The following is a 12,043-nucleotide window of genomic DNA, read 5'->3' as shown; positions in this document are numbered from 1 at the left end:
TAGCAGTCACTTTTCACCCTGTGGTAGTAGCCTTCCTCCGCTTTATCACCCACATACACATTGACTGTATTTACTTTCTGCCTTTACCTTTTTCCCTTCCCCCGTCCACCACTCTTATTTTTTTCCCCTATCTTCTCCAAGTTGCATTTTCTCTACGTGTAATATGTTTCCTTTCTAAGCATCAGTGTTTTTCATCTGTAAAATGAGGTTGTACTAGAATTATCTCAAGGCTCCCTCCCTGTTCTAAGATCTGTGCTTAATCCTTTTTACATCTTTTCTCATCACTCTTAAGCTTTTCTACTCAGATGTCGGTGTAGGTGTAGTATACGTCTAAAAGTATTTTTATAAATCACACAAAATTCAGTTTATACGTTAGTTTATGTGTGAGAGGAAAAAAAAAACAAACCCACTATATGTCCCTGACTCCAAATTGCAGGGGCCTCAGCTTGCTGTACCAGAGTCTTGTCTATTCTGAAGATTTATCTGATCTGTTTTCTTGCCTACTAAAGGAAAGCTCACAGCAAAGCCTCCAGTGCCATATCAGAGAATTATTAGAATCACAGACCTCAGAAGTCAAGTGATTTACTTCCTCAAATTCATTCTTACGTTCTTTTTATTAGAATTGAAAAGCCAGTTCGAGAATATTAAATACTGATTAAATAATAAGGTACCCTTAGTTCTTCCTTCTAAATGAAATTATATATTATCTCTATTTACATTGAACATAGTAGCATTTTGTTTTTAACAAACATTTCTAGTGTTCAAAATGGTTCTTATAGACGTACAATATTTCATGTTGATGTGCCCATATTAAACCATTTGCCTAGGTTTTTTTCTTTTATTATTACAACATTCAAATGAATTAGTGTCTTCGTGTATATATATTTTTGTATCTGTTAAGAATTCCTCAAGATAAATTCCTGGGAAATGCAGTTACTGAGTCAAAAGGTAGGAATATCTCTATGGCTCAGTTATATAAACATGCCGTATTTTCCAGAATGCTTTGTAAATTACTAACATATTAATGTGTATACTGGTTTTAACAGAATTCCCGTGGTATGGGATGTTGATTTTGTTGTTGCCTCAATAGGTATAAAATCTCACATTTATATTCCTTTTGCTTAATGGGAAGGCTGAATATTTTTCCATGATTTTGTGAAATTTTTTCCCTGATAGGAATTATCCATTTGATTTTTTTTCTCTTAGAATTATTTATTCAATCTCCCAAACAGAATCTGTCACTCCCTCTCTTTCCTACTTCTTATTGCACTCCTGTAGTGACTTGGAAGCCATAGAGAAAACACTCTTACATTTATTTATTAAGCTCCTTTGAAATACCTTAGCATATCAACAAAATATTTCAAAATGTTATAAGGTATATTTTAAAACAAAGGAATTTCATAAGTTGATTTAGCTTGGACACAATTGCATTTATTTATTTATTTATTTTTTTTTTTTGTGGTACGCGGGCCTCTCACTGCTGGGGCCTCTCCCGTTGCACAGGCTCCGGACGCACAGGCTCAGTGGCCATGGCTCACAGGCCCAGCCGCTCCGCGGCATGTGGGATCTTCCCAGACCGGGGCACGAACCTGTGTCCCCTGCATTGGCAGGCGGACGCTCAACCACTGCGCCACCAGGGAAGCCCACAATTGCATTTATTAATCCAACCTTTCCATTTGATTTTTTAATTTTGTCTTTTAGGATCTATACTCTCATTTTATAGATGGACAACAGATCCAGAGGTTCACTTGCTTAAGGTCACACTGTGAATTAGTGGCAAAGCCAGGACTATATACCCTAGGCTCCTGGCTTCCACTCCTCCATCTCATCTTCCATCAAGTAGGCCAGCCAAGTCTTAAGCATGCCACGAGGGGCTTTTCTTTCATCACCATCTGGGAAATACCTCACCTGCATGTTTGCCCTAGTCACTAGACAAATACCCCAACTGCCCTCTTGTTTTTATAACCTACAGGAAGAAGTATTAGGAAAAAGGATGTTTATTTGTAATGACAAATTATTGGTGCCTCATTTGAAGTATGGCTTGAAGTTCCTCGTTTCCTCTCAACATTTTCAATTTTTCAACATCTACAACTTTTCTGTGTTTCCATATGCCTTTACATCTTTATTGTAATACATATTTCATTCTCCTTGTATTATGCATTGCAGTGGTGTTACACAGTGCATTAACTCATTGACTTAGGCAGAGCTGTCTATGTATATAAAAAGTAGTATGCATATAGTACAAAAATGCAAAAGGGCATACTGTGAAAAGTTCCTTGCCCCAGTCCTCTAGAAACAACCGCTATTTCTGAGATCCTGCATATCTTTCAGAGATATATGTATAAATGAGCATATATATCTTCTATGTATCATATATACATATGGTAACCTCCTAGAGATATTGTTCTCTAACTTGCTTTTTAAACTTAATGATATCTTGGTTTGGGGGGGTTTTGTTTTTTTCTTTTTTTTTTTGGCTGTGCCATATGGCTTGGGGGATCTTAGTTCCCTGACCAGGGATTGAACCTGGGCCCCCTGCAGTGGAAGCTCAAGAGTTCTAACCACTAGACCACCAAGGAATTCCTTAAACTTCATGATATCTTGGAGATAGAGCTATGGCTGCATGGTATCCATTGTATGGATATACCATAAGTTACTCTACCAGTCCCCCATTATTTAGGTTGTGTCAGTATCTTCCGTTACAAACAGTGCTGCAATGCATGCATGTTCTTGTACATGTGCAAGTATACTTACAGATTAAAGTCTAAAAATCATGGACTTTAGTCTGACGTACTTTTTTTTTTTTTTTTTTGCGGTACGCGGGCCTCTCACTGTTGTGGCCTCTCCCGTTGCGGAGCACAGGCTCTGGACGCTCAGGCTCAGCGGCCGTGGCTCACGGGCCCAGCCGCTCCGCAGCATGTGGGGGTCCTCCCGGACCGGGGCACAAACCCGTGTCCCCTGCATCAGCAGGCGGACTCCCAACCACTGCGCCACCAGGGAAGCCCTGACCTCATTCTTAAAGTGACCGTACTACTGTTCACAACAGTTAAAATTATTAACACCAACTAAGGTTACAGAAGCATAATACTGTATCAATCTGGAATCAGCTATGCAAACGAGCATATTGGACTTCTCCAACCTATACTTCTTTGCTATACTACTAGAAATATGATGTACCTTAAAGGCACGATGATAACAGGCATATGCACATGACTTTCTTTTTGTTTATTCCTTTAGTCTTGCTTAGCTCTTCTCAAACCTTATCATCCAGAAGAATTGCTCTACAGCAGGGTTTCTCAACCTCAGCACTATTGGCATTTTGGGCCAGATCACTCTTTGTTTTGCCAGGCTGACCTGTATATTGGCTGGTTAATAGCACCCCTGGCTTCTATGCACTAGGTGCCAGCAGTACTATCCCCACCTCCAGCTGTAACAACCAAACATGTCTCCAGACATTGCCACATGTCCTCCGGGGGGCAAAATCACCCTTGGTTAAGAACCACTGCTATATGGGATTGGATATTCACCCACATTAAGCACTGACTGTTTTTTATTATGTAACATGGACATAGTACAAAATTCAAAATGAATTAGAGTATTTGATAAGTAAACTGCCCTCCCTTCCACGCAGTCACCTAAGTCACTTCTCCAGAGGCAGTTACTTTTCCCAGTTTCTCTTTTGTCCCTTAGAGTTAATTATCAGTTTCAGAAAGCCATCATTTTTTGTTTTAACACAAATGGTGATATACTACATGCAGTACTTGGAATCTTTTCCAGTTAAATTTAACTCATATCTTTATTAGTGCATATCAGAACACTTCCTTGATTCTAAACAGCTGTTGGATATTTATTCCATAGTTTGGTTTCAATGCGTTTAACCCAATCCTATATTCATGGACACTTAAGGCAGTTTCCTATCTTCTGCTCTTACAAGCAGTGCTGCAGTGAACGTTCTTGTGTACATTTCATTCTGTACATGTGGTGGGGGTATGTATGCAAGATAGTGATGGAATCGCTGAGTGAAAAGGCATGAACATTTTGGGGGGCTTCCCTAGTGGTGCAGTGGTTAAGAATCCGCTTGCCAATGCATGGGACACGGGTTCGAGCCCTGGTCCAGGAAGATCCCACATGCCGCGGAGCAACTAAGCCCATGCGCCACAACTGCTGAGCCTGCGCTCTAGAGCTTGCATGCCGCAACTACTGAAGCCCACGTGCTGCAACTACTGGAGCTCATGCTCCACAACAAAAGAAGCCACCGCAATGAGAAGCCCGTACACTGCAAGGAAGAGTAGTCCCTGCTCACCACAACTAGACAAAGTCCATGTACAGAAACGAAGACCCAATGTAGCCAAAAATAAATTAAAAAAATTTTAAAAAGGCATGGACATTTTACTTTTTGGTACGTTTTGCACACATTTGAGACAATACAGAAATTTGAATATGGACTCTATATTAGACGATACGGAATTCTGTTAATTTTCATCGTTGTGATAATGGTACTGTGATTGTGTAGGAGAATGTTGTCTTTATTCCTAGAAGTCACATGCTAAACTATTTAGGAACAGAGTCATGACATCTGCAACTGACATTCAAATGGTCCAGGAAAAAAGTATGTTTGTGTAAATGGCATACACATACATACATAGACATATGTACATAAACAGAAATGAAGCAAATATGACAAAAGTTTTAAATTAGTGAATCTAGGTGGGAGGGATATACAGGTGTTCACTATGTGATTCTTTCAACCTTTATGCTTTTATGTTTTCAAAATAAGACTTGGGAAAGATATTGTATATATGAAATAAAAACAATACTATGAAAAAGGAACAATCAGTGCATAAGAAAGAGTTCTTAGAAATTTTAAATGATTATTATAATTCAAGCAGCAGAAACTTGAGGTATAAAGTTGAAATTCCCTAGAACATCAAAAAAGAGAAAATATGAGAGAAAAGAGAAATCAATGAGGGAAATCTGATAGCTGGCTTATTTTCAGAGAGGAAAAGCAAACAGAAGGACATTATCAAAGAAAGGGAGGACAATTCCTCAGAGTTGAAGACATGAATCTTCAAATTAGAAGAGTTCACTGAAGGTTGAGCAGGATTAAATCATCACTAGCATTTATAGAGCCCTTACTATCTGCTAAGCACTTGTAACAGTCATCTCAGTTCGCACAACAACCCTCAGAGGCACACATGGTATCCTCTTCGAATGAGGTCGAGGGAGATTATTTCGACCAACGTCACACAGCTAGTAGGTGGCAGAGATAGGATTTTAGCCCAGGCAGTATAATTCACTTGCGTTTTTTGTTTTGTTTTGTTTTTTTGCGGTACGCGGGCCTCTCACTGTTATGGCCTCTCCCGTTGCGGAGCACAGGCTCCGGACGCGCAGGCTCAGCGGCCATGGCTCATGGGCCCAGCCGCTCCGCGGCATGTGGGATCTTCCCGGACCGCGGCACGAACCCGTGTACCCTGCATCGGCAGGCGGACTCTCAACCACTGCGCCACCAGGGAAGCCCTTCACTTGCGTTTTTAACCACTATAACACTTACCTAAAAGGATCCACATGTAGACTACATTATTAAATTTCAAAACACTGAGCATAAAATAAAAGTGCTAAAAGCTTTCAGAGGGGGAAACTTGGGAGAGGAAGGGGAATTTAAACAGCACCAGACTCCTTATCAGCCATACTTCATGCTAAAAGACAATGGAACAATGACTTCAGAGTTCTGATGGAAAATGATTTTGAATCAAGAATCCTACACCCAAGTGTGAGAGAAAAGAAAGGTGGTTTTGGAAATCTATGAAATCAGAAAACTTACTTCACACACTTTCTGATGAAGTTACTAGTTGATCTATTTCAACGGCATGAAGGTGAAATCAGAGCACGTAAGATGTGGAGTACAGGAAATAGTAAAACTATTCTGATTCCAATAAAAAAAATCTGAGGATGGCAACTGAATAACATGTCTACAAAAGTAATTGGTCCAAATTAGAATAGGAAATTACGAAAAAAGTGTAAAGAAAGTCAGAGTCTAAATATAATCAACTATAATTGGCATGGCTTTGAGCAGTAACTAGAAACGAAAACAGTTCAGATTGGTTGAGTTTGGTCAAACTGGGAGACAGTAGGATGGGAGACTATTGCTTTTCGTTGTAAACCTTGTTATAATTGCATGTTTTTTAAAACCAAATATGTGTTACCTTGATATAAAATTTTGTTTAAATAATATTGTTCAGCAACTGAAGCGCCATATAATTGTCAAATAAAATACAACCGTAAACTAAGGAAATTTTAAAAACAAGTTTCTCTGAAGCAGGTAAGTGGCACCTTTAAACAGTGAGATTGCGCTCAGCCTGACTTCCACAAAGCAGAATTTGCCAAAAGAAAAGAGAGTAAAGAGCTTTCTTTAAAAAAAAAAAAAAAAGTGGCTATACTCAGTTCTTTTCTTTGGAAACTGATTCTCCAGGGAACCATAGTTTACCATACGCTTTATTTGGCTACCAAAAGCAAACTGTTCCCATCTTTGACACACTGGCCCTATGAAATAACAGACACTAAATGTAAAACCAATGCTTTGAAATTTTTCATGTCATAATTTGGGGGGCTTTTCATTAACCCTTTGGAGAAATATAATGCAGTAAAAGTGTAATGCGGTCTCATGAACATCTGAAGAGCTGTTGCGTATAAAATGCTACAAGAAATGCCTCATAAATGTCTTATAAAACAAAAATTTTTAAGACCTCCAGTGTTACAATGTACACAGGCTGGAAAAGGGGTGAATCTTCTCTCCTACAACCTTTCCGGGCCTCACTAGCTTTACCTTAAAATTGGAAGGGGTAGAGTTCTAGTTGGATTAGGTGATCTTTAAAGCCCTTTCCAGTTCTTCAACTGTATTCTCCCTCTTCCAACTCCATAAAAGACCAGTTGGAAAACGTGCTTTGGTTAGACTTTCAGTTCACCTGGACAGTTCTTTAGATCTTTAATGAATAACACTGGCAGGTGAATCTGTGCAGAAGTCTTGGGCTGTGCAGTGTGTTTGCCTAGCTCTCCGAATCCCCTTTGTGAAGACTGTGGGACCACCACAGTGAGGCTTGTTTGCTCTCTGCTCCTGGAGCAGCTGCCGCCTTTCTTCCTTTATCCTTTCTCCAGCAAAGGAAAACGTGGTGATGTTTGTGTGTGCCTCAGATGAGGAGAATGCTCTCCAGACAGGTTATTCTCTGGGTTAAAGTGGATGGGGGGGAGCACAGAGGAGCTGAGCTCAATGGGAAGAGAGGTCGAGGCATCATCTGCCCCCTTGTTTGTTTCAACAGCTTCCGTCTTGAATGCACAATCTGTTGAGTGAGTTAAGAAATGCAATTTAAGCAGTAGTGCATTTCTGCTTAGTTTGTCAGCCAGTTTGGGGAGTGGAGGTGGAGAGTGGGAGAGGGAAAAGGGACACAGACTAGTTTTCTTTTTCTATTATTAAATCCCTTGTTATTTCATAATGTCCACTTTGGAGGTTCTTACTGCAGTGTAGTCTGCATAACTGTTCACTGACCAAGGAGTACTGTTTCATACTTCTAGGTAGGAAATGTCAAAATCACAAATATTTTCAACCTCTGATCTTAGTGGTCCAACTGCTTTCTATATGAACTGGTCTCACATAACCCTACAGGACACTGTTTACTCAAACACACTACAGTAAACACAGAACCATAAACCCAGCAGAAGGGTAAGCAAAGACGAAAACATAGGAGAAGGTAACCAGGAATGTACCATCATTTCAGGAGGGAAAGGGAAAAAACAGTAAGAGGAGTAATCTTATAGAAGGGTGGAGACATTGGAAGAAGAGAAACAAGGGCAGAGTGAGGGCAAAAGGAAAAGAGAATGTACAGTAGACAGCAACAAAGACATAGGTAATACTATGCATTCCTGTCCTCTCACATGTGGTTTGCCTAGTCTGTCCTTTATTCTATATAGATGTGTGACTAGTCACAGTAAAACAGGTAACTTCCCTTAGAAAGTTCAGCAAATGGTATATGCACAGAAAGAACTCTGGATGAACACAGGTCAACGTATTAACAGTGATTACCTGGGAAGAGCTTTTCTGGGGAACTTCTACTTTCTATATTTTACACTTCCGTATTTTTAAAATGTTTTTAAAGAGCACATATTACATACATGTGTAAACAAAAAAGGAAAACCAAAACAGACTTTAAAAAATTCTAACAATGAGATCGAGAGCATTTTCCCTTCTCTTTTTTTACAAATGTGGATTAGAGATGGTAAAGAAAGCATTATTTCCTTTTCACCTTCATCTTTGCAGGAAGGATTTTAACAGGTGCAAGTTCCTGGGAATTTATATAATTAGAGTTCAGCATTTTTCTCAGTTCTTGGCAGCCAGGGATAGCCAAAATCTGTGACCCCTCACACCTGGTGTTGCTTCTAAGAGGCTTATAGTCTCAAGGGTACTTGGTCTTTCTTTATGGACAATTTTGTGAGCATGTTAGTCTCAGCTTTCCGATTGGCTTCCTACGAACAAAAGTAATATCACATCTCCTTGGAGCCTAGAGTAGGCACTTAAGTATTTATTGATTGGCTGATCACTAAAATTCTCTTGGAAACTTTTTGCCTTTCTTCCTTACTCTGCATGGAATTCTTCATTCTCCAGAAGTGTGTAAGCAGGTGTTACTTTTCCAGGGCTTAGTAATTGAGAATGGATGATAGTCGATAATGGTACACGTTTTTATTTAGATTTCATGGGGCAAATACACCACTTCTGCTTTAACCCAGCTTCCCTTAGAGCCAGTGCCAAGCAATGAGGTCAGGGAAGCCCTGTCTCTCAAGATAAAACTCAACAGCCACTGTGGAAAATAGTGTGGAAGTTCCTCAAAAAACTAAAAATAGAACTACCATATGATCCAGCAATTCCACTCCTGGATATATATCCGAAGAAAACAAAAACACTAATTTGAAAAGATACATGCACTCCAATGTTCATAGCAGCATTATTTACAATGGCCAAGAAACAACCTAAGTATTCATCAACAGATGAATGGATAAGAAGATGTGGTATACGTACAACAGAATCCTATCAGTCATAAAAAAGAATGAAAGTTTGCCATTTACAACAATGTGGATGGATCGACCTGGAGGGTATATTATAGTTAGTGAAATAAGTCAAACAGAGAAAGACAAATACTGTATGTTATCACTTATATGTGGAATCTAAAAGATAAAAAAAACTAGTGAGTATAACACAAAAGAAACAGACTCACAGATACAGAGAACAAACGAGTGGTTACCAGTGGGGAGAGGGAAGGGGAGAAGGGCAAGAGATAGGCGTAGGGGATTAAGAGGTACAAGCTTCTATGCGTAAGGTAAATAAGCTACAAGGATACATTGTACAACACAGGGAATACAGCCAATATACTATAATAACTATAAATGGAGTATAATCCATAAAAATTTTGAATCATTATGTTGTACACCTGCAATTAATATAATATTGTAAATCAACTATACCTCAATTAAAAAAAAAGATAAAACTCAGATGCATCAGTGAGTGAGGTCTGGGACCACCCTCATCCTCTTCCTTATGGCCTTCCCATCTCTTCCCTCCCTTGGCCCCTGCCACCATTCCAGGTGGCCTGCTGCTCCAACAATGGACAGGCTGTTATGCTGAAGCACTATTTCTGCTTACAAATCTCCCATAATATCTTTCAAGCCAAGAGGTTGGAGCGGCTTTAAATGAGTGTGGGCCATACTGTGCCTGAGGGCAACAACAACTCCCTTGGGACAAAGTTTGGTCTAAGTTAAGTTAAGCTAAGTTCGCCCTATCTGATCCCATTCCACTCTGCTTAATCACAGTGACAGGCTGCTCGGGAGGGTGCAGCATGCTACTTGCTGAGCCCACTTGGATTAGGCCTATAAATGGCTGGAGAGCCACAGAATCTTCAGAATTTCCATGTAGGAGGGGCTCAGGTAGGGAAATCTTGTTAGAAGGGGGTGGAACTTAAAGTTGCATTTGCCTAGGAGTTACACGGCCTAGAAAACGTCATTATACAAATCAAAAATGGGGGGGCAGGAGGGTCACACATGATGCCAGCTTCCCTCCCCTGCCTCCTGGCTTCCTCTTGACACTGCTAGAGACGAAGGAAGCAAGGCACAAACAGCACGGACAGATCCTCTTGCACGTGACACTACTTTTCCTCAAGAAAACATTTTCTCTAAGGTCCCCCTAGATTACCCAGTAACATCTCCATCATTGTCTCAAGTGATTGGTATAGGAAACAACATTCTACCAGCAAGTTGGCTGAGAGCGCCCTAGAAACTTTCTGCCTGAACAGAGAATCATTTGAAGCTGGACCTGACAGCTCCTTGTTATATGTGCAGATTATGTTTATGCAGGACTCCAAGTTCATGGAAAGAATGTTCATTTGACTTAAAAAAAATGTAGAGTAGCCCCCGCTCACCGCAACTTGAGAAAGCCCGCATGCAGCAACAAAGACCCAATGCAGCCAAAAATAAATAAATAAATTTTTTAAAAAGCTTTAAAAAATGTAAATAAATAAAAGTATTTCCTCACACTAAAATTGGAGGGCAGGATGGGAAATATTCCTCTCAAGCCATAGAGTAAACTGCTAAGAAATGATCCTGATATTAAACCAAAAGGCTAATTTTTCTGATTCAGATGACAAAACTGAGAAGCAAGCTCAGAAAGGGAGAATGAAGGCACCTGAGGCTAAATGACAGCCCTACTGAAGCTGTGCAGGTCCCAGGGCACCAGTTTCCCCCAGCAGGCCACAGAACCTGCTTTGTGCCTAGTAGGAAACACCAGTTTTTTCAGTTAGTCTTATGTGTTCATATGTAACAAGCTTCTTCTATAGATATGTAAGCACCTTAGTCTTCATTTTATAGTCTATGTTTTTAAGTATCTTGCATTATAAGTAATCTTCATAAGTACTTAAAAATCTAAACTGTGTAACAAGTTACAGGATGATGTATTACAAAGTAAAATTTATTTTTAAAAGGATTTACTGGGACTTTCCTGGTGGCGCAGTGGTTAAGAATCCACCTGCCAATGCAGGGAACATGGGTTCGAGCCCTGGTCCGGGAAGATCCCACATGCTGCGGAGCAACTAAGGCCATGCGCCGCAACTGCTGAGCCTGCACTCTGGTGACATCGAGCCACAAGTGCTGAGCCCGCGTGCCACAACTGCTGGAGCCTGCATGCCTGGAGACCGTGCTCTGCAACAGGAGAGGCCGCCACAGTGAGAGGCCCGAGCACCGCAACGTGGAGTGGCCCCTGCTCTCTGCAACTAGAGAAAGCCTGTGAGCAGCAACGAAGACCCAACACAGCCAAAAATAAATAAATAAATTTATTAAGGAAAAAAAAGAGATTTACTTCATGTAGCATAATCCCTAGAGCATTTTAAATTGTTAACCTGAATTACAAATTCAGTATCTACATTATAGAAACCAATTTCAATTTTATCACAAACTTATATACAGCTTTTGAAAAACTTATGTAATATAAGTCTAAAATAAACTATCATTAAGTAGAAGAAGGAGGAAAGAAAAAAATGACTTTTTAAAAATGAGAATATCGGAATTTATTTCTGATTTATTTCTTTAATAAAAGAAGATTAGATTTTAAAAGATGCTAATAAGACAATCTTTTAAAAAGCCAAGGTAAATGACCTATAAAGCAATAATTAATCACAATTAATAAAAATATTTTAACATTTAAGAATGAATTTCTGGACACAGAAACTGAAGGTATTAGGAAGTTATACTTTATTTCTTGAACCCTGGTTTTGAAAAATTATTCAGCATTTTTTTTCAAGAAACACAAGTACAAACTATGAATAATGGTGGGAGTTCAAATCAATGAAGTGCCACAACATAATTAACCTTCATTTCACAGATGGGAAGATGGGCAGAAATGGAGTAGAGAAGTGAGTCAGTAGTAGTTACTCAACTAAATGAAAGCAATCTAATGCCCTAACACCCAGGATCACAGATGTTAGAATTGCCACGGATCTTAGATGTCAGGGGT

The sequence above is a fragment of the Phocoena sinus genome, chromosome 7 (assembly GCF_008692025.1).
Source record: "Phocoena sinus isolate mPhoSin1 chromosome 7, mPhoSin1.pri, whole genome shotgun sequence".
Classification (NCBI taxonomy): domain Eukaryota; kingdom Metazoa; phylum Chordata; class Mammalia; order Artiodactyla; family Phocoenidae; genus Phocoena; species Phocoena sinus.
Note: the sequence above shows the minus strand (reverse complement) of the source record.